At 39.4% G+C, this 23,981-nt stretch overlaps 1 protein-coding gene across 3 annotated transcripts in view; it reads left to right on the forward strand.

Annotated features, from left to right (window-relative positions):
* Nucleotides 1-13,979: 13,979 nt before the first annotated feature.
* PKIA (cAMP-dependent protein kinase inhibitor alpha) overlaps nt 13,980-23,981 on the forward strand; it is a 42,860-nt gene continuing 32,858 nt past the window's right edge. The window contains exon 1 of one of the 3 annotated variants that reach the window (XM_035546341.2): nt 13,980-14,114. The gene's annotated coding sequence lies outside the window, so the exon portion shown is untranslated. Of the gene's footprint in view, nt 14,115-14,238; nt 14,442-23,981 lie in introns of those variants that run through there. The other 2 variants (XM_035546339.2, XM_035546340.2) reach the window with 2 other exon arrangements.

Genomic DNA, 23,981 nt, shown 5'->3' on the forward strand with positions numbered 1-23,981 from the left:
TTAATTCTTCTGTGATGGTCTTTCACATAATGTAGATTTGAATAGCCACATACAGCAGCTACCTACCCTAGAACAAGTGAGAGATTTTTAATATCTTGCTGCTTCAAATCAACATCATTTGAGATACTAAGAGTCATTGAAGTCACTTATGTGACATGGCACACCATAAATTAATGCAAAACAGACTAAAATACCAGTGTTCTGAGTCTCTGTTATTCGCTACATGTATCATTAAAATAGGCTAGGACTTTCCTATGAAGTCAGGTGAAACAGCCCTTCCCAAAGGGTTATTTCTCTGAATGGTAAATAAAGAGAGAAATGGAAGAAGACAGACCTGGATATACATGATAAATAGCAGAGTCAGGGAGTGATCCCTCCACAATGTAGATTACAATTTATTCACAAAACCAGGTACACAAATTTTGCATAATACAAATTCTATCAGGACTTTTTTTTTTTTTACTTCCTCAGTTTTAGTTTTCTAAGTTGAAGGTATTCTCTGTCAGAGGAGAGAGCTTGCAGGTTTGCCTTTTGGATAAATATGTCTTCTTTGAGGGGAAGAATGGTCATATTTAATTACTTTAAGGCATTTTGGTTCCAAGGCCCTTTTTTCATACACAGGATCAATAGAGAAATTCTTCCACCATAACCCTCTTATATAAATGTTTCCTTCCCCAAGGCTGTATTGAATTTAGAACTGGAATAGTGAAGAGTCAATAAAGACTTGACAGAGACAAGCAGACATGGATAAACTTTTGGCCTAATGTTATTTTTCGTGGACCTTTGAGGAAGCTTCAGCAAAGCTTTAAATTCACACCTAATCATCATATCTTCATATCTACCTAGGTTGGCAGGCTGAAGAAAACTGGAGAAAAAATTAAAAAAGAAAAACAAAAAACAACAACAAACAAAAACAAAACAAACAAACAAGAAACAGAAACAATGTGAATGCCAATTACCTTTTACAAAAATCAGGATTGATTCTGGCTTGACTCCACTTCCTGTGACAGCCTAAATATCTATGCTAATGTTGAAGTGGTGCATTTGTTGGTGAAAAATCTTTGAATTATGGAAGAAGCTTCATGAGGAAAAACAACCATATGGAGGGGCAAAGTGAAGACCTTCCTTCTGATTTGCTGTGCCTTGAAACAACACAATCATACCATGTTTTATTACAAGTTCATTACACTGAATAAAATCAAACAGTTATATAGTTCTTGCTATTTGCTAACTAAAATTAAAACTCTTCATACATAATGGGATAACATAAGTAAAATGAAAGAACATATTATATAGTCAGGTTTGGTTGCATTTTCCTTAAAATGGAGTTGAAATAAATCTATACTGCTACTTAGTCATATACTACTTAATCATATACTACAACTTGTTCAAAGCAAGAGTCCAATCAATTGAGATACATGATGTGTGTTGAAAGAAGTGATTATAGGAGCCAGAAATTTAGGTTTTCAGTAGAAGATAATACTGTTTATAATTCTACCTTCTTTTTGTAAATTCTGTTAGAAATTTCAGATGCGTGGTGCAATACATTATAAACTTACTCTATAAAAACCACCTCCCAAAGCTATCACCTCTCTCTCAGAATGCTGTTTGAACAGCTTTACATGTCATAAGGAACAAGCATTCAATAATATTTTTTTTAATAAATGATCTCCATCTGGAAATTAAGACCAGCTCCACAATATTGACTTTCATTGCTGCAAAAACAACAGCTGTTAAAAAACTCAAATTTAAACAGTAATGCAAATAAAATTTAGGGTGAAAGAAAAAAAAAGTAATCTTCTGATAAGAATTTGAGTGTTAAAAAAAAAAACACTTCATGGAAAATGGAATGGTTAAGGCACTCAAGATTGTCAGTTCAATTTCCAGCTTTGTCACAGATTTCTTGTTTGAGCTTGCTTATTTGCTTTCAGTGTGCTCCCAGTCTCCATTTGTAATGCAGAAATGAAAGATTTCTTCTTCCTTTCTTCTGTCCTTCTTTGCACTGAAGATTCAGACTATATTAGATAGATAAACACCTATATATACAGCAGATATACACTCATCACTTTGTATAGCTGCATGAGGTGACTATCATGACATGTTTGTTAACTACACCAGTGCTGTCAGCATCAGTTAGCTGTTCTCCAAGCTGTAGGACAGAGTTACTCAAGAACTTCAGCAATCAGAAAAACTCAACATCCCTGGAGGTCTTTTAAAGACATTTAGATTTAGAGCTTAGTGATATAGTTTCGTGGAGGACTTGTTAGTGTTAGGTCAGAGGGTGGGCTAGGTGATCTTGGAGGTCTCTTCCAACCTAGATGATTCTGTAATTCTGTGATATCAAGGACATTGTGGGGTCCAGACTGCTTTTGAGAACTCCTCAATCCACAAGAAATTAATCACTGTCACGATCAAAGATTACCAGTATGGTGCATATTTTACCTTACATCGTATGTGTGTTTTGTATTGCACACCAGTATATGAACATATAGTTTTGATTCTATAGATTCATTAAATACATTGTTTATTCCAAGTTTTTAGATAATATCTAAAAGTCATCCCAACAGAGTTTTCTCTCAACAAAAACTGCAACAATAATCACAACTCACAACTCTCTCTCTTGGTGTATCAGATTTCATTTTATTTTTTAAGAATTAAAAGCAGAACTAACCAGCTACCATAATAGAGATTGTTGCAGCTGCAAAATTAGTGAAAGGACATGATTTATAAAAAAATATTTACAGGTAACCAGCACTCAACGCTTAAGAAGGTATAGAAATATTGCTGTTGCTGTTTGTAAAGGATTGTCTTTAATCTCTCTCTCTTTTTTTTTGATAATTTCATTATTTGATCTCAAAATATTGTAAAAAGCCCATATTGCAAAGATATATTCCATTTTGGGTGTACTTTCAATTCAGAAAATGCTTTATACAACAATTAAATCGTGGTTTGTAACCTGAAGTCTCTTAGAGACATTTGAAGTAAGTGTAAAAATTGAGAGTCTGTTCCCCCAAAAGGACAACTTTCAGCTGAAAAGCCATGCTATATGGCTATATGGCTATATATATATATATAGGTGATACTGGTGGCTGGAGGATGGTTGGACCATATGATCTTGGAGGTCTTTTCCAACCTTAATGATACTTTGATTCTATAATATCTGCTAAGCCCTCAAATCTCAGAATCTAGGGCAAGCTAAAAATTGAAAGATAATATCGCTGTTCATAGTAACTGCTTTAAGAAGCCACAGGAAGAACATTCTTAGGAGAAAAAAAAATGGAAAGACTAAGTTTCTATTCTGTCCTCCCACTATTCTACCAAAATCTCAGAACCAGTACTTCCTACTCCTCACTGACTTTTAACCTGCTGACTGTGCAATCTTGTCCTTTCTTCATTTTTTGAAGCAGTGTTCTTGGTCTCATTCCACTTCCTTTATCGTGACCTATGAAGTATCTTTCCTAACTGCTGTCTTCAGGTTCCTGGAGTCCTGTCCTTACTCTCCTTCTGTTGTCCTTCTGTATCTTATTTCAAGTGGGTCTCCATGTTCTCTCTTCACTACACTTCAAAAATGTTTGCTGTTTGTTTGTTTGTTTCTATTTAGCCATGCAATTGAAAATTTCATTTAAATTCTTATGGATTACTATGGATTACTACAATGTCCTTATTGGTTTTGCGCTGCTTGTACAAAGTCTGACCACTGTTACTATAATGAACTTTCTATCTTGTCACTCTGAATGCAGAATTAATTTCTGTGCACTCTTAGAACTCTTTCTTTCTTTACATCAAGCTGCACTTCTAGAATGATCTTCATCAAATACTGTTTCTTAGTCAACATGATGAGATCCACTCTCACTCCTGCTTGGTCCGTTTTGCAGGCCAGTTTTTACAGTTTCAGTGCAAACATATTTGTGTTTTCACATGCAAAGCTTCTAGGCCTGGGATCTGAGATGAGACATACCATGTCCCACAGGGATATCTCATAGCCAACTCCTATTCCCTTTATGTGTTTTTTAGTTTGTTTGTTTGTTTTGTTTTTAACCGAGTGTTCAGGCTGCTCCTATTTTATGATTCCTGTCTGTTGAAGAAGATCAGGAATGATTTACCCAGCTGTATTCTGCTATCCAGCATCTTGATCATTTGAACATAAACTACACTTGGAAATGTCTCGTTTTGTGCCTGTTTTTGTATTGTGCCTAGTCTAATCAGATCTTGATCTAGGATCAAAGCTTTCTTATGCTATGGTAATTCAAATGACACTAGTCATTCCAGTCTCAAAAAAGAGGTAGTTTAGATTAATTTTGGATTATATTCTGTTCAGACTGGTGAAAAGTATAGCTGCTTACGAGGCTGAAATGAATGAAACTGTAGTGCTTGGAATCAGCTGCAGAGGTCTGAGTTATAAAAGTAGAGGTCAGACACATTTGGCCTACAAATTGCAAGTTACAAGTCTGTGCTATACAGCTACTTATCCACTTAAGTAATCTTTTATTGCCTTGAGATAGTTAGCATACACTGTCCAAAGGCTCTTTGGAAATGGTGCATGCTCTGCTGCTCCAGCGTCATGTAATTTAATACTATTCTGGAAGACACTGCCTGTGTGGATATTCAGGACTCATTTTATACAATTTTATTTGTCTAAGTGTTCCTATCTATACAAGTACAGTGAAACTCCACACATTATAAAATGTTAGTGTACAACCTATTCTACAGTTTTATTCCCCCATTTGTAACATCTGAGCTCATTCAAACAGCAACTAAATGCCTTACAAATTCTTCTCTGTTAATCCTCCTTTTTTTGACTGCAAAAAGTGTTTGCAGGAGGCTTTTGTGAAATTGTACCTTCCACTTAGCTCTTGCTGGAATTTGAACTATTTTTCCAGTCTCCTCTTTCTTCCCATCCTACACAACAAATGGCCTTTTACCCTATTGTTGAGAGAGTTATCTGAAAAGGTTATTGTTTCTTCTGTTTCAAGACTGACACAGTTTGCTCTAGGATCATAAATAGACTCAAAGAAATCCTCAACCACAACAGAAGATCGACTTGAAAATGGAATTACGATAGATGCCTTGAGTTTCTGAATGGATAGACACAAGGAACAGCTGCATTTTTTTCCAATATACACTCAGAAATGAAAGAGTAAAATTAAAACAAAACAGTTACAAGCTAATTACTTTTTATAAAATTAAGTGTTTTGGAGGAAAAGATTCACTGCTATTGATACAGAATCACTGAGGTACCTTATTTGAGAAGCAACTATTTTTAAGCAGAAAGCCCCAACATCCCCAACGTCATTAAACAAAATCACTGACCAGCTTCGGGCACAACACTTACCGGTAACGAAATTGCATCTTTTTTCTATTGAAAAAAAACATATCATGAAATATACATATCTGTACAAAATTAAAAGGTCCCTCAGGAAACAGGCAAATGTCTTAACCAACAAAAAAAAAAGTCCTAAGGATGACCACCAACCAACCCAAATGCAGGGACCAAGAATAAGAAATGAAGAATTGCAATTGCCTTGGAAATCAGAACTGTGTATGTTTAACTGCCACCTACTCACCAACAATTAAAAAATGACAATAAACCCACAGGCTTCTGTTATTTAGAAAATTAAGATTAGACACTATCCAAAACAGAATAGAATGCTGAACTGAAAAGAATACCGACATGAAGGAATACAGAAAGGGAAACAGAAAGCAAAACTAACAGAGAATGCAAATGGGCCTTCTTCAGTTTTAGAAATAGCTTTAGACAAAGTTTTAGAAGTGCAGGCATGTTGTTGAGAAGTCTGTCTAATACCTTGGCCATGGGATGTGCTGGATTTGGAGTTAGGAAAAGTTATATTTTCTTTGGTCAGGCTGATAGGGTTTTCTTGTTTCTTGGCTGTCTTCAACTATTTTGGAAGTGAATAACCTAAAATACATAGGATGACTCTGGCACATTTCTGCTGACAAATTCTCTGTATCTGCAAAGGCATCAGGTTTTGGCCACTCTAATGGTTTTTGTTTCTCTCCTCCTTGTTATGTACTGCAGATGTAGTAATTTATTTATTTATTTATTTAATTTGAATTGATTATATACATTGCAGGATGATCTCTGCTGCATTGCAAACTGAAAAGCTGAGATGACAATCTTTTGGATAAATCTCTTTTTAAAGGACTGTACAGTGATAAACTTCTGGACTCACTGACTCCAGTCTTAACAGGGTTCCTCAGATCACTAAACAGGTATAAAAGAAAGAATCTGGAAGAAAATCAAGATTAAGATTTTACATAATTTTAAATCTGTACCAGTCAATGAAATACAGGCTGTATATTACAAGCTAAATATCACTGCAGGCTGAACTCCAGGGAGTATTAGTAAGACAGAAAGACATCAAACTAAAAATGAAACAGTGGCCACTGCACACAGGTATATACAGAGAAGAGCCTGCCTGTTACAAGAGTTACTCATTGCTTTGGACTAGACTCTATTTGCTGTAAATTTACTGATTTTAATCATTTGACCTACAAATTTCAGTATTGTGCCAGCTTCAAAATGTACTTTAATGTCAGTAAGAAAAATAGTTTTATCCAAAAATTGTAAGGGTAAATCCAACTTGGGTAACAAGAAATTTGAGGAGTGCTCATTTGTCCATGTGCTTTGGATGAGGAACTTAACCACCAAAACTCAAACATATTCAAATCCTTAAAAGTCTGAAAACTATACATGCTCTGAGAGAACTGGGCACTTTAGCAAAAAACACTCCTAAGATGCTTTTCTCACAAAGCACACCGCACAGCAGAGTCAGTAGGGCTTTTCATTAACTACTTACCTGGATACCACTTCTGGAAATTCAAAGCTTTCACTTTTTGTGTTCTCTGTTTGTTACTCCATCTGGCTTCAGATGCATGGAAAAGGAAGTTGCGGAGTTCAAAATGCAGAGGGAACATGAGCTAGGAGAGGGTTCACCTGGTAAGAAGAGGCGTATACTGGCTCAGGCTTTTCAGAAAGGGATGGAGGGGTATGGTGATGAGCCAAAATGACACTTGGCAGTTGGGAAGAGATGAAGTGAGACTTAACTACAGAGCCTCTAATATATTTGCTCCACTATGAATCCTTAGGAAGTGGAAAATCCCACAGTCTGGAGAGGAGCTCTGTTGAATACCAGCAGAAGGAATGAAGAACAAGTTACGTTATGAAAGAGACAAAGGGAAAGGAAAGCAAAATGGCATTCAACCTGAACAAAGAGTAAAATGGGACATAATATAACAGAGGGTCTGGCAATGGGTGGAAAAATGTGAGAGAAGACAATGAATACTAGGTTAGCAGATTAAGATGAAGATTCTTAGTGACTAACATCTCTGGGGACTGGTATAAAAAACCTGAAGGTGGGACTTAGTTTGAATGTTGAGGAGAATGCAAAGATGGCGTTAGAAGAGGGCATGAACAATGTATTTCAAGATCCTCCAATTTTTGCTCTTCCACTGTTGACAAAGAGTTGTGGAATCCAGAGACAAAGCACTACATCTCACTTTAATATCCATTCACGTAAGTAAGCATACCAAAAACCTATGTTGGTATCCAAGTTGTCACTGACAGACTTTTTTTTTTTCCTTAAAATAATGGTTTCCACGTACTATATCTGAAAATGTGAAAAAGCTACAGTTGACAAGTCAAGTGCTGAGAAAAAATTATGGCTAATGCCAGAATTGAGAATGACAGTACAATCTTAATTTCTCCTTTTTATAGTGTATACACTGTAACAGCATTATATTATTATGAGCTGTTCTTCCCATTTGGAAGGATGCTTTATATTACAATGTTAGTAATGCATTTTTAAGCACAGAAAATGCTACAATGAGACTATTAGTCCTATAAAGTTTAGAAAATGTATAATCAAGCAATGAAGTTGATGGTGGAAAATGAGAAAAAACAAGCATCATTGCTATTAAAGCGTTAAGAAAATCAGACTCCTTTGTACTAAGACAATGCTTGAAGCCCCAAGGGGAAAAAAAGGAGAACACATCTGTTCCCACTGACGTCAGGAGGCTAAGGGCCGGGCTCTACCCCTGTACATGCACAACTTCCATTACTTTCAGCTGAAACAACTTGTAACTTAGGGCAGAACTGGCCTTATGCATAAAAGTCAAACCATCATATTAAAGAGACAAGTGACATAAATTACTGTAAGTGCATTCTGGAAGAGACTAACATTGTACAAACTGAAACACTGACATTGCTGCCTTGAAAATCTGACTATCCTAGTCTAAGAAAATATGCAGCCAGCATTAAAAGAAGGATACTTAGAGACACTGGCACAGGCTGTCTGCAACCAGAGTTTGGTTGTTCTAATCTGTTCAGAGGCAGATCATTTTACTTTAAAATTCCTCTTGCTGAAGATTAGAAACTAATGTACTGGCTCCAGCATGACTTGTTTTCATTTTAATTCATATGATTTTGATAGAGTTATCAAGCAATCAGGCAGAATTTACTTAACCCCCCCCCTCAGTCATTCCCCCCGCAAATGGTTTGGAAATGATTGCAGATATCCATCACTATTTTAAATATATTTTATTGATGATGGTTTTATTTATAAGAAAGTCTATTTGGGTATTGCTGACACTGCAGTTTGTCTTGCAATGTTCTTTTTCATTGTCACATTACTTCTGTGTCCCTTTTTAAAATTTCTGCAATACACATCACATCCCATAAACACAAACAATTGTACAAAATATGTTCTTTTACCTAAAGGCATAACTATACATAATAAGCAATAATGGTAATGAAAGAATAAAGAAAAGAGTGAATGAAAGAATGAAAAAAATTGAAATTGTGAACTTGGAGAGAGAGCTTAGTGCATTTGCTTTTAAAAAATATCTGCTGAAACAGAATAAAATAATCATAGAACCATAGAATCATTAAGGTTGGAAAAGACCTCCAAGATCATCTGGTCCAACCATCACCCTACTACCAATATCACCCACTAAACCATGTCCCTAAGCACTACATCCAACCTTTCCTTGAACACCCCCAGGGATGGTGACTCCACCACCTCCCTGGGCAACCCGTTCCAACGCCTGACTGCTCTTTCTGAGAAGAAATGTCTCCTCATTTCCAACCTGAACCTCCCCTGGCACAACTTGAGGCCATTCCCTCTAGTCCTGTCACTAGTTATCTGGAAGAAGAGGCCGACCCCCAGCTCCCCACACCTTCCTTTCAGGTAGCTGTAGAGAGCAGTAGGGTCCCCCCTGAGCCTCCTCTTCTCCAGACTAAACAACCCCAGCACCCTCAGCCGCTCCTCACAGGACTTGTGCTCCAGGGCCTTCACCAGCTTTGTAGCTCTTCTCTGGACACATTACAGAGCCTCGATGTCCTTCTTGTAAGCACAAAAGAAAAACTGCATTTTCTTAGCACTAAGGTTACAGCAATTTTTCTTTTGTGCATAATTTTATTTCAGGGACCTGAAATCATTTCATCTAGTAGGTGCCAGAGGGGTCAGAAGGACAGTAACTTACTGGGCACAGTTAAAGAGTTCATACAATGCATTTTTACATCATTCTTCAACAACATCAGTAAGACTGGTTTGCTACACAATATGGACTGCACTTACAATGTACTCCAGAGGAATTGTAAAAATTTGTTCGATATCTTATATTACATTGCTGGTGACAATTGGCAATTGTTTTTTCTGCCGTTTTCTGAAAGTTACATAACATTTTTGCCCAGAGCTGTTATAAAAACTGGTGAAATTTCCTAAAAACTGTTTATTCATTGTCTTGCTATCTTTTAAACATAGTCTGAAGAAATCCAGGAAAAAAAAAAAGTAACTGTTATTAAAGTGTACAATATTTAGTTTAATATGAAATATAGTTTAGTTTAATAAATATAGTACAAGTTTAATAATAATAATAACAACAAAGCTTATGGCAAAGTATGATAAACTGGTTATAACAGAACTATGTATTTTCCTGAGAAAAATAGTGTACTGGCTTGCACTGCAGAGACTCCAAAATCTTTAGAGTTTTGGCCCACGCAAACCAAACCTACCCTGGGTAACTGCCACATAAGCAGGCTGGTAGGAGGTAGGCTATTTAGATCGAAAAAGTAGACGGGGGATCAAGACAGGTGATCGGAGTTCTTGTTTATACTCAGTAAAACCAGTTTTCCTAATCTGAGGAATATAAGCTTTGAAGACGCTTATGTGCAGTAGTACTTGTATCTTCATATGTTCTCCATATAATATAAACCTTCATTAGCAAGATACCTTGTAAAGCAGATCAACTTTTACCAACCCTTGTGGTCTGAACTACTTTTACCACTGGTATCAAGCAAAAGCTAAGTGCAGGAGACTTCATTAATAACTTCCTGAACATCCTAATGCTTGTGAAAAGTCTTACATGCATAGGTGGGCATACACTTACATACAAAGTACATGTGAGCAAAAGCATGATGAAGTATTTCCTTACAGAGGAGCTTAAATAGCTCTCATAAACTATTAAATACTGCTATACAATCTAGTGCATAGATTTTTGATGCATTACATGCCTAGGTAACACTGAAATGAAAGGTCTGTGGGAGCTAATCTACTCTGAAGATGGACCAAGAGCTCAGGAAACACAACCCAGTCGGCAAACTTCCTTATCTATACTAGCCTCAGTCGGTATCTGCTAAAAATACATTTTGCTTTCTCAAATCTTACAACACCACTAGCTCAGAGTCATCCAGCGAACATCTAGTACTTCTGATTTTTTCTTTCTTTTCCTTTGTAATTTTCAGACAATGATTCTCTACTGCATAGTTAAAATGTTTTGTGTTTTTGCTATTAAAACTTCATCATAGTTCTGTGATTTCACTACTCATACAATTAGTAGGTTATTCCAATCCCACTCTGTACTGATAAGGCTTCTTTTAATTCATTTGTACTTACTTGCCAAGACCACTACTGAAAATACTAAATAAAAATCAAGATCACTCTTTTTGAAATGCTACCACTAGCTTTTCTCCAGAATGTCATCTTGTCCTAACAAGACAACTTTTTGCCAGTCTTCACATTCCTGGTCTATTACACATATACTTTACCTACCTTTAACCACTCCTTATTTTCTGCAGTTTATCAAAATGGCTTCCACAGTCAAAGCATCCCCAGATTTCAGTGTTGCATGCTGCCAACAACTAGCTAAGGTAACTAAAGTTCCCTAGGTCTTTTTTCTTCTCATATCTTAAGTACTGGTACTGTCTGACAGTCTCCAAGGAGTAGGGGAGCACCCTGACTTATATACATTTTTTGTGATTTTGTACCCTAGTTTTTCATTACATTTAGACAGAGATTTACTCCTCTGATTTGAAGACACTCTTTTGATTTTAATTTCACTGTGAAAACAGTAACGTTAATTTCTAAACATCCATTCCATTTGCTCCACCCTTTGTTCCAGCCAGCAATTACCAGAAAAGCAAACTACTCAGTTTGAGGGACAAAGCGTAGATTTTTCACCCCATCCTCACTGAAAGAGAGCTCAACTTCTTCATTTCAGGTTTTCTTTATATTTTTACACAATACACATTTTACTATTTATTTCAGTATTTATTTTAACAATCTAATTCGAGCGTTGGCAAACCTCACATCATCCTGGTTATTTCTAACCTTAAAGCCACAAATATCTTTTCACTTGTGAGTTGACAGCTTAATTCTAATACCTTGTTTGAAGTCACTCTCTTTTCAGTTGTCTGGAGTTATTCCTTACACATTGTTCTTTTCACATCTAAGAAAAATTCCCAAGGTTTCCCCACACTGAGTTTTTCAACTGATTTCACTAACTAGTTTCTTCCTTTATTTCCCTGCAGACTACCCTTTTAAAGCTAAAATGCTTAGTTTTCGATCATTTGTATTTATATTTCCATTTATTTGAAACTAAGTCCATGATTAGTAAATCCAATATTATATTCCCTTAGTATGGGATCTCTGAATGTTGCTAGATGATGCACACCTCTATGTTTTTCTACTACAATCAAATTCTGTAGGTGTTTGCCCTGTGCCCTTCCTCTTTTCTTGTAATGATGTGGAACAGTAGTAATTAATATTCTTGGGCCAGGAGCATTTACTTCTCTTGACTCTGCAATTTAGTGCTACTAGAGAAATAGTACTAATTCTTACTTTTGCACAGATCAAATATTTTATAGGGCACTAATCATTTAGTGAATTAGTTGCTGAACCAGATAGCAAGCAAGGCTGCCATGGCTCCATGTTCCAAGGTCCAACCTCTCCTCCAGCAAGTCTTAGCATGCATTCCTGATAGGCAAAAACACACTATACATGTACACAGTAAAGATATGAATATGCACTTGGCCAGTCACACAGTTCAACACAGACACAAACACTCATGCAAACAGAGATGGTGTGGGAAGTGTAACGCTGTCCTCTCTGGCATGGGTCCCTGTGACCTGAGGTCTGACTCCCATTGCTGGCACTTACACATCATACACACACACAGACCAGGAAGCCCTCTCAGTTAGCGAAATACAGTTTAATGAACAGACAGGAAGACTGCAGTGATCAGGTGCAGGGCACAGACAGACAAGCATACCAACCAGCCTGCTGTTTACACAGGACTAACCCTGTTGATCCCCTCATCCCACCACTTTCCAACACTTGCTCATCCCCAAATCACCTTGGTATCTATCTCCCTTTCCCCTGGCCTTTCACTCTTCTCCTAAACACCCCATAATAATCCTTTGTACACTCCCCAAACGCTCTACCTATTATGCACCCCATAACCTGTCCCGCCCCAGCAGTCAGTGGGGTGACCCGGAGATCCTTTCAGTTGCCTGCTGGTGCTGGGTCCCTATAGCCCCATGGGGCTGAGGCTGCCTGGGCCAGCCCCACCTGCCTCTGCGCTCCTCTGTGTGTGCGGAGATGAGCCCTTAATCACATAACAAACTGTAAACAGAGATTAAGCATCAGTGTTGAAATGCTGCCAGTTCTGCACATTCAGATCCGCAATGCCAATCAATATAATAGTCTCAAGGCAGGGAGTAAACAGGAGCTGCCCCAAATTAGTGCAACTGTGGAACTGCGCAGGCACTGGAAATCAAATCAAAGATCCCAGCGCAGTTAAAAGCCTTTTCATAACCACTAGAAAAATAAATACAAGGAATTTCCAAACAGGAACAGGGGCTCTTAGTTTTTCCATTTCATCTGAGAGACCAAGATTAAGATCCTTACCTTAATGAGACTCTTCTCCCCTTATCTGCTTTCCTCTGCCACTACCGACAACTTTCCTAGCTATTCTTGGGGCTGTTGAGGCAACTCCTCTCGAGAGCTTTGCTCCTGTCTCAGGCTTTACCACCATGGCTAACGGCAGTGTTTCCAACTCGTGCCTACTCCAGAACTTCACTGGGACACTGGCTACCCGGTCAATAGGACCAAGCGCCTTGGGAACACCTGCGCTCAGAGCATCTGTGTTTCCCTAAGAGCTCTTCCATCAGGATTTCTCCTGGTTTGCTTGGCTTGGGCAATGCCAAGAGCTCTCGGGCCAAGTGGCTTGGCCACACGCCTATCTGTCTATCTGCACAGGACTGCCTGGTGCTGTTTGTACGGCGACACGGCCATGCTGGTCCTGCACGCAGGGCTGGTTCGTGGGGTTGTAAACTGTAAACTGTGGCTGCAATCCAGCCTTCTTTCTGTACGAGCCTGCCAGCTCCCCAGCGCACGCACGGCACTCTATAAATAACAAAAATAGATGTGCTGCCTACTGGTGGATCTTAAAAATATCAGGACACCCTCGTAAAAGGGAGAAGCGTGTCCTGGTGACCTTGAACCAGGACGGTGGAGGGCTAGGCCCTTCCTCTGCCCTCCACCCCCCGGCACGGATCAGGACCCCCCGGGCCAAGCAGCTCCCCTCGTCCCCCCAGGGAAAAGCGTTTTTGGGGGGCAAGGCGTTTTTTTGGGGGCGCAGGCTGCGAAGCGCTTGCGCGCCCTGAGGCCGGCGGGAGGAGGAGGAGGGGGGAGCTGGGCGCCCACACGAGGGATTACAGCGGATTTTCCTTGAAAAACAAGACACACGCACACCCCGGGGGAAGGCTTCCCCCGCGGCTCCGGCCTCGCAGCGCCGCGGGACCCTGCCCTGCCCTGGTACGGTGCCGCGGGGCCGGGCGCTGAGGGAGAGGGAGCGGGAGCTGCGGGGGGGGGGGGGCGGCGGGGCGGCCTCAACCCCCCCCCGTCGTCGGCGGGAGCGGAGTGCGGCGGCCCGGGGAGGGGGCGGAGAGGATGACTTCATGCCGCCGGAGCGCCGTGAATTTAGGAGCAGCTGCCGCCGGCACCGCCGGCACCGGGATGTGGGGGTGAAGAGGCAGCGGGAGCTGAGGGAGGGGCAGCGCGGGGCGCCCCGATCCGCCGCCACCACATCCAGCAGCGGGAGGCGGGGAGGGGGGAAGATGCGCTGAGCCGGTCGCTGCAAAGGTGAGCGGGGGGCTGCGGGGGGCTGAGGGCCGCGGCCGCCTCTTCCGTCTCCCTCGTGCTGCGTTTTCTGCCCCGCTCCCTGCTCGGCGGCGGGGATCGGTGTGTGGGGGTCGGCAGGGCTGCGGCAGGTGCGGGGCCGAGCTCCGGGCCGCCTCCTGCTGCTGCTGCTGCTCCCGCCGGCGGCAGGGAGACATCTTAGGGCCGGGGGGCTGAGGGGAGCGGAGCCGCCCCGTACACCGCCCCCGGCCGGAGCTCGCTGCGCAGGGAACTAAAGGGAGAGTGGAAGAAGTTGGAGAACCGGCCCTCGTACCGAAATGGGTGCTGCGGGTTCCTCACGGGCTTCTGCCCGTGCTCCTTTCGTTTTTCTATTGGTACCGGCCAGAGGGAGGTTTGGGCTGAAAAATGCCGGCGAAATCCCAGTGCCCTCGTTGGCTACATGGAAGAATTAATGAGTTGTGTCGCCATCGTATCAACATCTAAGTGGGAAAACAGGAGTACACGCAGCAGTGTAGCTTGGCCATTTGACATTGCGCCTTCGTTGTGGTATGTACGCAGGTCCTGGTGGTACACGAGTTGTTGCTTGGAGTTGAGTGGAAAGGGGAAAAATCTGCCTGGCCTGTGCCCCTTTCTGGTATGTTTGGTGGGTTTTGTTTTTGTTTTTCCTTTGTTCTGCTCTCAGGAAGGATGCTGAAGAGATGGCATGTCAGTACAGGAGGCCAGGGTTGGCATGCATAGGCAGATCATTAGCATGAGCTCTGTTTGCATGTGGTAATGGTTAATGGCTTTATTTGGTTTGGTTGGGAAGCGAAAAGAATGATTGTGCCTCCGGTGAGAGGAAGGGTAAGGTATTAATGAGAAAAGGAAGTGGGATACTGGAACCTGAAAGTTATTTAGTTCAATGTCTATTCACTTACATGTTCATTGTAAAGGATCCTGTTATGCTGTGTGCTCATTGAGCAGCTTACGTAGTTGTGGGTTCCTCAGTTGTGGCCAAAGCCCCAGGCCATGGTGCTAGAATGATAAAAATAATACCTATGGAAGTAACAGGCAGATAGATGCTTGGTCTCTTGTCATTATTTCTGGGAAGATGTTTAAATACATGTATTTGCCTCAGTATTGTTGCTGGGTAAGCAGAAGGCGGATGATGACTACGGAGGCAGGAAATGCATATAAAAGACAATTGAGGCTTCACAAGGCTGAAACAAAGAGTGACTGGTGAATTGCACTGTCAGAAATCAGTTCAACAGACAGATCTTTACTGTGAAGAACAGTCATTAAGTATGACCCCGTATAAGCTATTATAGTCATTAACTATGGCCCCATATAAACCCCGTTAAGCACTCCATGGCACATCCATTGTATGCATTTCAAGCCACAGAAAGTAATAACCCATTGCATCAAATCTGTAGTTTTCATCTACCAAACATATACCTTGTTCCTGTAAAACACCTGGGAGCCTGAATTATGATATCTCTACTTTTTTGTGTTGTTTTTTGTTTTTTTTTTGGTTAGAAAAGAACATGGTTGTTTGTCTCAGCAGTTGCAATGTTGCAGTCATCTGTTGATTTCTGTTGTGATGGCTTCTGGCTGGAAAAAGAAACCATGCAGCTGAGTTCACATACTTTTCAGATTAGTCCACCCATTCTATATTGAGTCCATTGCTTTGCTGAAGAGAGCATCAAGTAAGGGTTTCACATTCTGTTGTTGTAAATGTGGGGTAGTATGAGTACTTGCTAATGTTGACAAAACATTACCACAGTAAATATAGCTGTTTATGCTTCCTGGCAAATGTAAAGAGGGTTTCAAAAGGATGTCAGTAATTTTTAAAACAATGTGGTGCCAGGGAAGAAGGACTAGTTGGCCAAGAGTCGTTATTATAGATGTGAATGTACATCTGGTTGGTTTGACACAGAAAACTTGCTGTTGTTTTTATTTTATGTGTACTCCAAAGACAGACGGTGAAAAAGTGTATATGTAACTACCAGTGTGGATTTAGTTAAATGGTGTAACCGATGTAAATCAACTTGTTTCTTAACTCCTCTTCCTCCTTTTGTTACAGTACCTACCAGGCAAAGAAAAGGATCTTTGCTGTGGTTGATCTGGGGCAAGAGCCCCACTGCCTGGAAGAACGGCACAGTTGCCCAGCTGGTTGATGCCAGACAGACTGGGTGGCAGCTGAGACTTAGCTGTCTTTTCCTCAGAGGGTCTGCTATTTTGGATTTCTTCATCTGGGTTAGTTCTGCAAATTCGTAAGACCTTAATTATCTCTGAGATTTCTAGGCCACAGCCAGCCTTTGAACCAGCAGGTTCATTTAACCAAATTTATGAGCAGGGGCCAGATGGATATGTTTGCATAAAGCTTGTTTCTTTAGGAGAACAAACTGGAATACCCAGTAACCTTGAATGCTCTTGAAGCTACAGAGGCTTGATTTACTTGTGCTCCTTTCCAAGGCTGAAATGAAACAGTTCAGTTAATGCATTTTTCTTACTATGAGAATGTTCAAAGATGATATTTCTAAGTGCTGTTTGAACCAACTGAAGTAAGCACCTTCCAGATCAAGCAGGTAACAGTCCAGTTATGTTGTTACTAGACTTTGAGTCGGATTATTTTCTCCATCTACAAATTCCTTAGAGTCCAAGAAATAAAGGAAGACGAGCGGAGTGTGAGCGAGCAGACATTAAATTGTATATAATACACGTAAGTGCACGCTCTAAATGAGCAAAAGAGTATTTTAACAGTAGTGGTACTATCTTTTCTTCATAAGAACAAATGTATTAATGCTTGAAATGCATGCCCTGTATGTGCAGTAACTAGCATTTCTAGATGAGAAAAAACTTCCGTCAGAATTAAATGCCAGGTATTGACTTAAATTTCATCTGTTTTATCTAAATTTCATCCAAACCCACTTGCATAGTAAAATCTTCTACTGGAATCTTTAATTATTGTCAGTAGAAAATTGGCATGTGATTGGTCAGTCAAATACAAAGGTAACAATTGTTAAGGAGAACTAAGAGTTTTATTCATTGATATCAAGCAGTGGGAACAAGACAGGCATTAAGTACCTTTGTACAGAGACCTAACTGAATACATCAGAACTTCACAACCCAGGTACTGAGGCCTTGAATTTAGTATCTGAAGTGTAGAAGAACATTGTTCATATATGCTTCTTGCAGGAGCAATCAGATTTGCAGTCCTCTTTAAGAGAGAGGTTTATGTGAACGCAACACAAGCATGAATCCATTTATTTGCATTAATTTCATGATGCATTGATAGACTAGTTTCTTGAAAGTCTTCGGGTTTATACTCTTAAAAAGTGACTCTAAAATAATAAAATAAATGATCTTAAAGTATAATAACTGTATGATTCCAGTATGTATCCATGTCTTTAAACATAAACTTATCGGGAGAAAGTAACATAAAATGGAATCTCTTATAGGAGTGTTGGTGAAAATGTCCTAGCCAAATGCCAGATGAAGCAATCTCATTTTTCGTCCCTTAAAGCTTGCAGTAGAACCAATGAGTTACGCTGGTGTTCTTTGTGCTCCCTAGCGTACTGCCAATATACTGCATTTCTGAGCTGCCTGACTTTCTGTGGCAGTAAAATGATTCCAGGGTACCTCTGTCTTTCTACCCTGGGTGAACCAAGTATAAAGTTGTTGGTTTTTTTCCCCAAACCTTTTGGAGAACTTCAGCAGACAAATTCTGATGTCATCCCTGGTGTAGTTGTCTCCAATAGAATGTATTTTGTTTTCTAACCATTATTAAAATTGGTTTTAAAATAGGCTATATTGCTGTTCTTTGGCTTTATGGGATTCATGGGCAGTTTAACCTGTCCCATTTCAGAAGTACTTCAAAGCAATGGGCTGGTCTCTGCACAGTTATGCATCCCTTTCTGCACTAATGTCCCAGTGATTCATCAGAAGTGATAGGCAAAGAGGTCTAACTCCAACATACGGTCTTTGTTTCTCTGACTGCTTTTTTGTCACATCTTTGTTCTAGAAACTATTCCGAAAGACTCAAAGATACATCGAAGTTATCCTGGCAGCTGTTAGCTAGCCTGTAAAATGTGCTGCAGCTTTAATGAGATCATATATATCTTAATATATCTATATAATTATATATATTATATAATATATAATATATGTATTTGCTAACTATTCACTCATTTGCCTTCTACCTCCTACAGAATTTCCATTTACACATATGGTGAGCACATAACTCTGGTGAAACGATCTCACCACCTGTTGTTTTAAAATAGCACAGATGCTTATTAATGGTCCTTCCATGATGCTGTTTATAGTACATGTTAAACCTCCCTTAAAATACTGTGGATCATATTGGTAAAGGATATTATTACTTCAGTAGCAGCCTTAAATTGGCTCCTGTTCAGCATCTCTACTTAACCTGTTGATTGCTCACAGGTAGGACAGAGGCAAACTTCGTGGGAGAGTCAAAGCTGTGATCTCCAGTGAGAAACATGTCAGTGAGTCCCATACAAGGTGTTATGTGAAAATGACTGCTGCTATTTGGATTCCAGAGTAACACAAAGAACTGCAAAAAGTATGAGTACACCACTCTTCAGGCCAAAGCTCAAGTACAGAGTCTTCATACTTCAAAGCAAGGGAAAGTGAATAAACTGAAATGTTGACACTTGATCAAGAGCATCTCCTGATTGTATTTTATATATATCTTTTTCCTTTCATGGAAAAGTAATTTCTAAACTGACTAGACTAAATTATGTATCTAAATGTTCCATCAATTCTGTGTTTTCTTACAAGTGACTTGGAATCTGGAAACTCTTTGGAAGCAAAGTTTGGAGTTCTGCCTAATTCTTCTGCTCTGTAACAGTCCAGACTTGTGGGTGAATGCTGCTGCTCGCTGCTGCTTTTTTTTTTTTTTTTTGTCCAACCTGATCAAAGTAGAAATTAAAAATGCATTAGATGCATTTCTACTTCAAAATCAATCATCTATCCACAAGGGGGCCAAGAAAAACTATTGATGTTAAGTGGTATTTTATTATCATTCTCACTTCACTGAGATGTAAATTTAAAAGGGTGATTGGAATAAGCAGACTGTGCTGCTTTCAAACTTCCTGAAGTGCTTGCTTAAGGTGCAGTAAGTTCTTCATGTTTGTACGTTGTTTATGAATTCCAAGAAAACACTGTTACATACTGCAAAAAAATACATAGCAAGAAACAGAATGAAGGATGCATCTTATTTAATTTGAGCAAAACCTCTTACTATTAGTGAGTGTCTTTTTTATTTTATGAATATTTTAAATGAAATATGCGTGGAGACTTTTTTCCCGTGGTGCTTGACAGATGGCACTGACTGTTTGGGTTTAGAATGGCTAGTAAATAAACAAAAATAGTTGTTCACACCAGAATATTGACTGTCAGATGTCTGCTCAAACTGTCTAGGATGGACATAAACCTCTTCTCATTCAGAAAAGTTGTGCATCGTATCAGTGTAGACCTAACCTGTGATAATAGAAACGTGCTATTGGAATAAAACTGCTGGCAAACTCTCAGTAAAGGACGCTTGGAGAAGTAATACATAATGGAGAAATAATACATAAATTCAGTAAAGATCTTCTGATGGAGTCTTCCAGCACTTGGTGCTCAGCATTGATTAAGAGGTTTGTGAGCTTAAAGTAATACTTACACTACTGTATTTAATTGCAGGAGATATAGTGCCCTCACTGAATGAGTTCAGTTGCTCTGATTTATGTTCTCAGCCTCCATAGCGTGGCAGGCATATGATGCAGTGCTTGTGTAAGTCTCCATTTTGCCTTAAATTTGTTGCCTAATAGTTTAATTGGTGCCCTTTAAATTGTCATGCTGTGAGAAATGTTAAGCGATCATTTCCTTTTCAGTTTCTCACCTGTCATGATTTCATTTTATCTATCACATTGTCTTTTTCCTCAAAAACAGTCTTCTTGGTTTATTTACTCTTCCTGCATCTGTAGACTCTGTTTCATATCTGATTCTTCATCACTTTATTTATATGCTTCCTACAACTTTATTTCTGTTAGGCACCAATAACAACGTAGGAACTCTACTTAGCAGTGTGGTGACTTCTATTTCTGTTCTATTCCTTTTTTCTTTTCTTTTCTTTTTTTTTTTTCCCCACAGTTATTAATTCTGCATTTCATTTGAACTGATCTCTGGCATCCTCATGAAGTTCACTGTAGGATCACTGCAATGATATGTCTGCAATGAGTCCGGAAGAATTAATTGGGTGCCATTAGCAGGAGGCATGGATGTTGGTAGCTGGATCTCAAAATGTGCCTCTTACAAGTGCATAAAAATATCTAGAAAGTGTGTCTTAAAAATATAAGAAAGAAAAAATGTAGTGTGTAGCCTTACAGAGCAAGAGAAATTTAGCCCTTTCTTTGTTTCATATTTCTTATGTTTCAAAATAGCGGCAGGTTGAGGAGTTGGGCTGATGTTTGTGAATTTAGACATGGCGAGCTGGAAATGAGTGAATAGGATCCATTAATGCATCTGAGAATTGGAGCATGTGGAAAAAAAACGTACTCTGAAAGGCAGGCATAACGTGAAAAACTTTATTAATGAAAAATAAATAAATAAAGCCTAAGAATAGACTGCTGCATTTTAAGTAACTGTTATTTGTAAGGTCTCAGGGAGTCAAAGCGTGATAAGAAATGTGAATGGAGTACGCATGAATATAGAAGCTGCGTGACTTGAGAAAGACATGGCTTATCAATTTTGATTACAGCATGCATTAAAAGCCTAAGGATACCAGAGCTTTTTGTCAGTGAGGTAAAAGTATTTTATCATATATTTGCTTCTATACAAGCTACTAATGTTTACATTTATTTCTTAGGCAAACACCAGAACATTTTCTAAGCAGAATATTGTGAATATGAAGTGCCCTGAGTTATCTGAATAGCTAGAGGACTTCATGAATGTTTCTTTGGTGTGTAAATTTGCCTGTGAGGAGTACAGGTGTTGATCTGTTGAACGGCAGCTGCAATATTATAAGGCAGAAAATAGAATTCTATAATGCCAGTGTCATTCACTCTGAGTGACAACATACAAAAAGAGCATTGCCAACCCTGCATGTCCTTTTTAGAGTGTAATTGTTGTAGCTATACTGTGTGTGGAACTACAAGGGCCTGTCTGGGGCGATGGCAATGTTCTACTGAATTTTTACAGAGGCAGAAACACTGATAAATGGTGAATGAGGTGCACAGCCTCCAGAGAAGGTATCATACCCACCCCCATGACACACACAGCACGAGGGTATTTATAGAAGACAAACATGATAGCCATGCATCCAGAGGAACACAGACAGTGTGTAAAAAAAAATAAAAAATTAAAAGCATGTGACATCACTTCCTCACTAATACTTTCACATTCGTTGCATGTGGATATAGCAATAAGCTTTTAATATATCAAAAACTGATAATGCTGATTAGTGCGTAAAGATATTTTGCATGATACGATACACAAGCTAATTGTCACTCCAGAAATGGATACTTCTCAATTTTACATTCTTTGCATGTTTAAACAATTACCGTACAAACCAAAGAGCAAGAAGAAGAATTCATGTTATTTTCCTTTTCTTCGATATTGGGGAAATGTATTATATACTTTTAATCATGGAAGACCTCAAAACACTTCACAGTACTTCCATTTTCTTTGACAAGCAGGGTATGAAAGGTGTAGTTTAAACATTGTTTTCCCCCAGTCGTAAAGCAGATAGAACTGCAGGGAGTTATTTATGCTAATCTCCAGAAAAAGGTACTGATTTCTGATGACTGCTGCAGCACACTGAACCATACTATTTCCTCCCAAGCAGAAAATTCTTTCCTGTCACTTTTATGCCTCATATAAGCAATTTTGAAGGCTGTTCATCCATTACTGACTGCAGCTCTGCTTCTTGAGCAGTGTTTCCAGTGGGACAGCACACTATGCAAATGTATTTTGTGTGGGTTTATTTGATTCTCCAAGTCCACCCTTCATTATAATTTCTGTTCTTCCTCCTCATCCCCTCTTCTTGGTCTGGGTAAGCCAGGCACTGGTACTCATTTTCCAAGTCTATTCTTTACTGAGTTTGTCAATAAGACTTTATAGTTTATAGTTGGGGCTGTCTTGGCAGCACACTATTTTATAAATATTTATTTTTAACTACTATCTCATAAATTTTTTGGAGACTAGCAGGTGGTATACGTCAAACATCTGATTGCTTAAGCAAACTGCAAGGCACAATATTAAGAGGAAGAACTTTTTTGAAGCACTGCTCTGGGATCAGCACCCAAATGACCACACATCTTCCTGTGGTGGTCTGTTGCGTTCATTTCCCACTGGAGTGAGAGGAAAAAGAGAAGGTGCCACGAATCTGAACAGTTTGTCCCTGCTTACTGGGCTTGTGTGATCTGAGGTGATCACTGAATGCTGTGCTTTCTTTGAGCATTAGGCACTGAGCAAATTTAAAGAGAACTTATGCTTTAGCACCTTGATTTCATCAGTTCCCGCTATGTGTTAGTAATTTACAAAAGGTACTGCCATTTCTGGTAACAGTGGCCAAAATACTAGGCTTTCATGTTCACCAAGGGTTGTTTCTCTTAAGAGATTCTAATATGAGTCAGGGTATGCATGTGGACAGGTTGGAAAAGACAAAATAAATAGAGGAGTTAACTGTCACCAGAAGAATGCAAGAGTGGATCTACTCAGAGTCTTTCTGGATAAGTCAAGTATTGGACTAAGAAAGTATAAAGGTTAGTGTTTATGTTGATTATTGTCCAATGGGTGAGGTTTCTTCCTCCTACCCCTCCATAGGCAGTGCCTTCTCTGTGGAACTGATGAATGTGAGACTGTGAGGAGAGAGGTGTTGCTGGGTCACTCTTATTAAATTTTGAGTAAACCAAAGTAAACATGGCTGTGATCTCTGCTCTATACCTGTCCTTCCCTTTTTCATTTCTGCTTTTGTATGTATTTGGGTCAGGTATGTAAGTCAGGTGCTTCTGTCTTAGAGTTTTGGCTTAAAGCTTTCTTATAGACTTTTTTCTTTTAGGTTCCTACTGCTTTCTACAACTAGCCAGCTCATTTAAAGTTTAAATTTTACACTTGGTGGGGAGGCTGTTTATAGTCAACCCACCTGATGTATCACTAAATGAAAAAGTATTCAAGGAAGCTTGGAAAGATGAAGTGGGATTAAATAGCAAAGTATAAAGGTTTATTCCATGCAGGAGAAGCATCTGAAAGCTAGAAGCAAGCAAAAGAAAGAAGCGTTAATTGAGGGAAGTTAAAATATAAAACAGAAATCGTAAGAGAAGGTTCTTCAAATTCTTCCATCTATTAAAAACATTAAATTGGAGGTCTTTAGTTTACAAGTTTACATGTGATCAAATATAAAGAGAAATAGTGAAGAAGCCTATTAAAGATAGGAAAAAGGAAAAATGTTGAATGAAGCAACTGTTATGCATCTCCCCGGGGTCAGCTGTCTATGAAAAGGGTATCTTCCCTCCTACCCTGTGTGTGGTTTTAGACATTTGATCAGAATTGTTGGTT

Source organism: Cygnus atratus, chromosome 2 (assembly GCF_013377495.2).
Source record: "Cygnus atratus isolate AKBS03 ecotype Queensland, Australia chromosome 2, CAtr_DNAZoo_HiC_assembly, whole genome shotgun sequence".
Taxonomy (NCBI): Eukaryota; Metazoa; Chordata; class Aves; order Anseriformes; family Anatidae; genus Cygnus; species Cygnus atratus.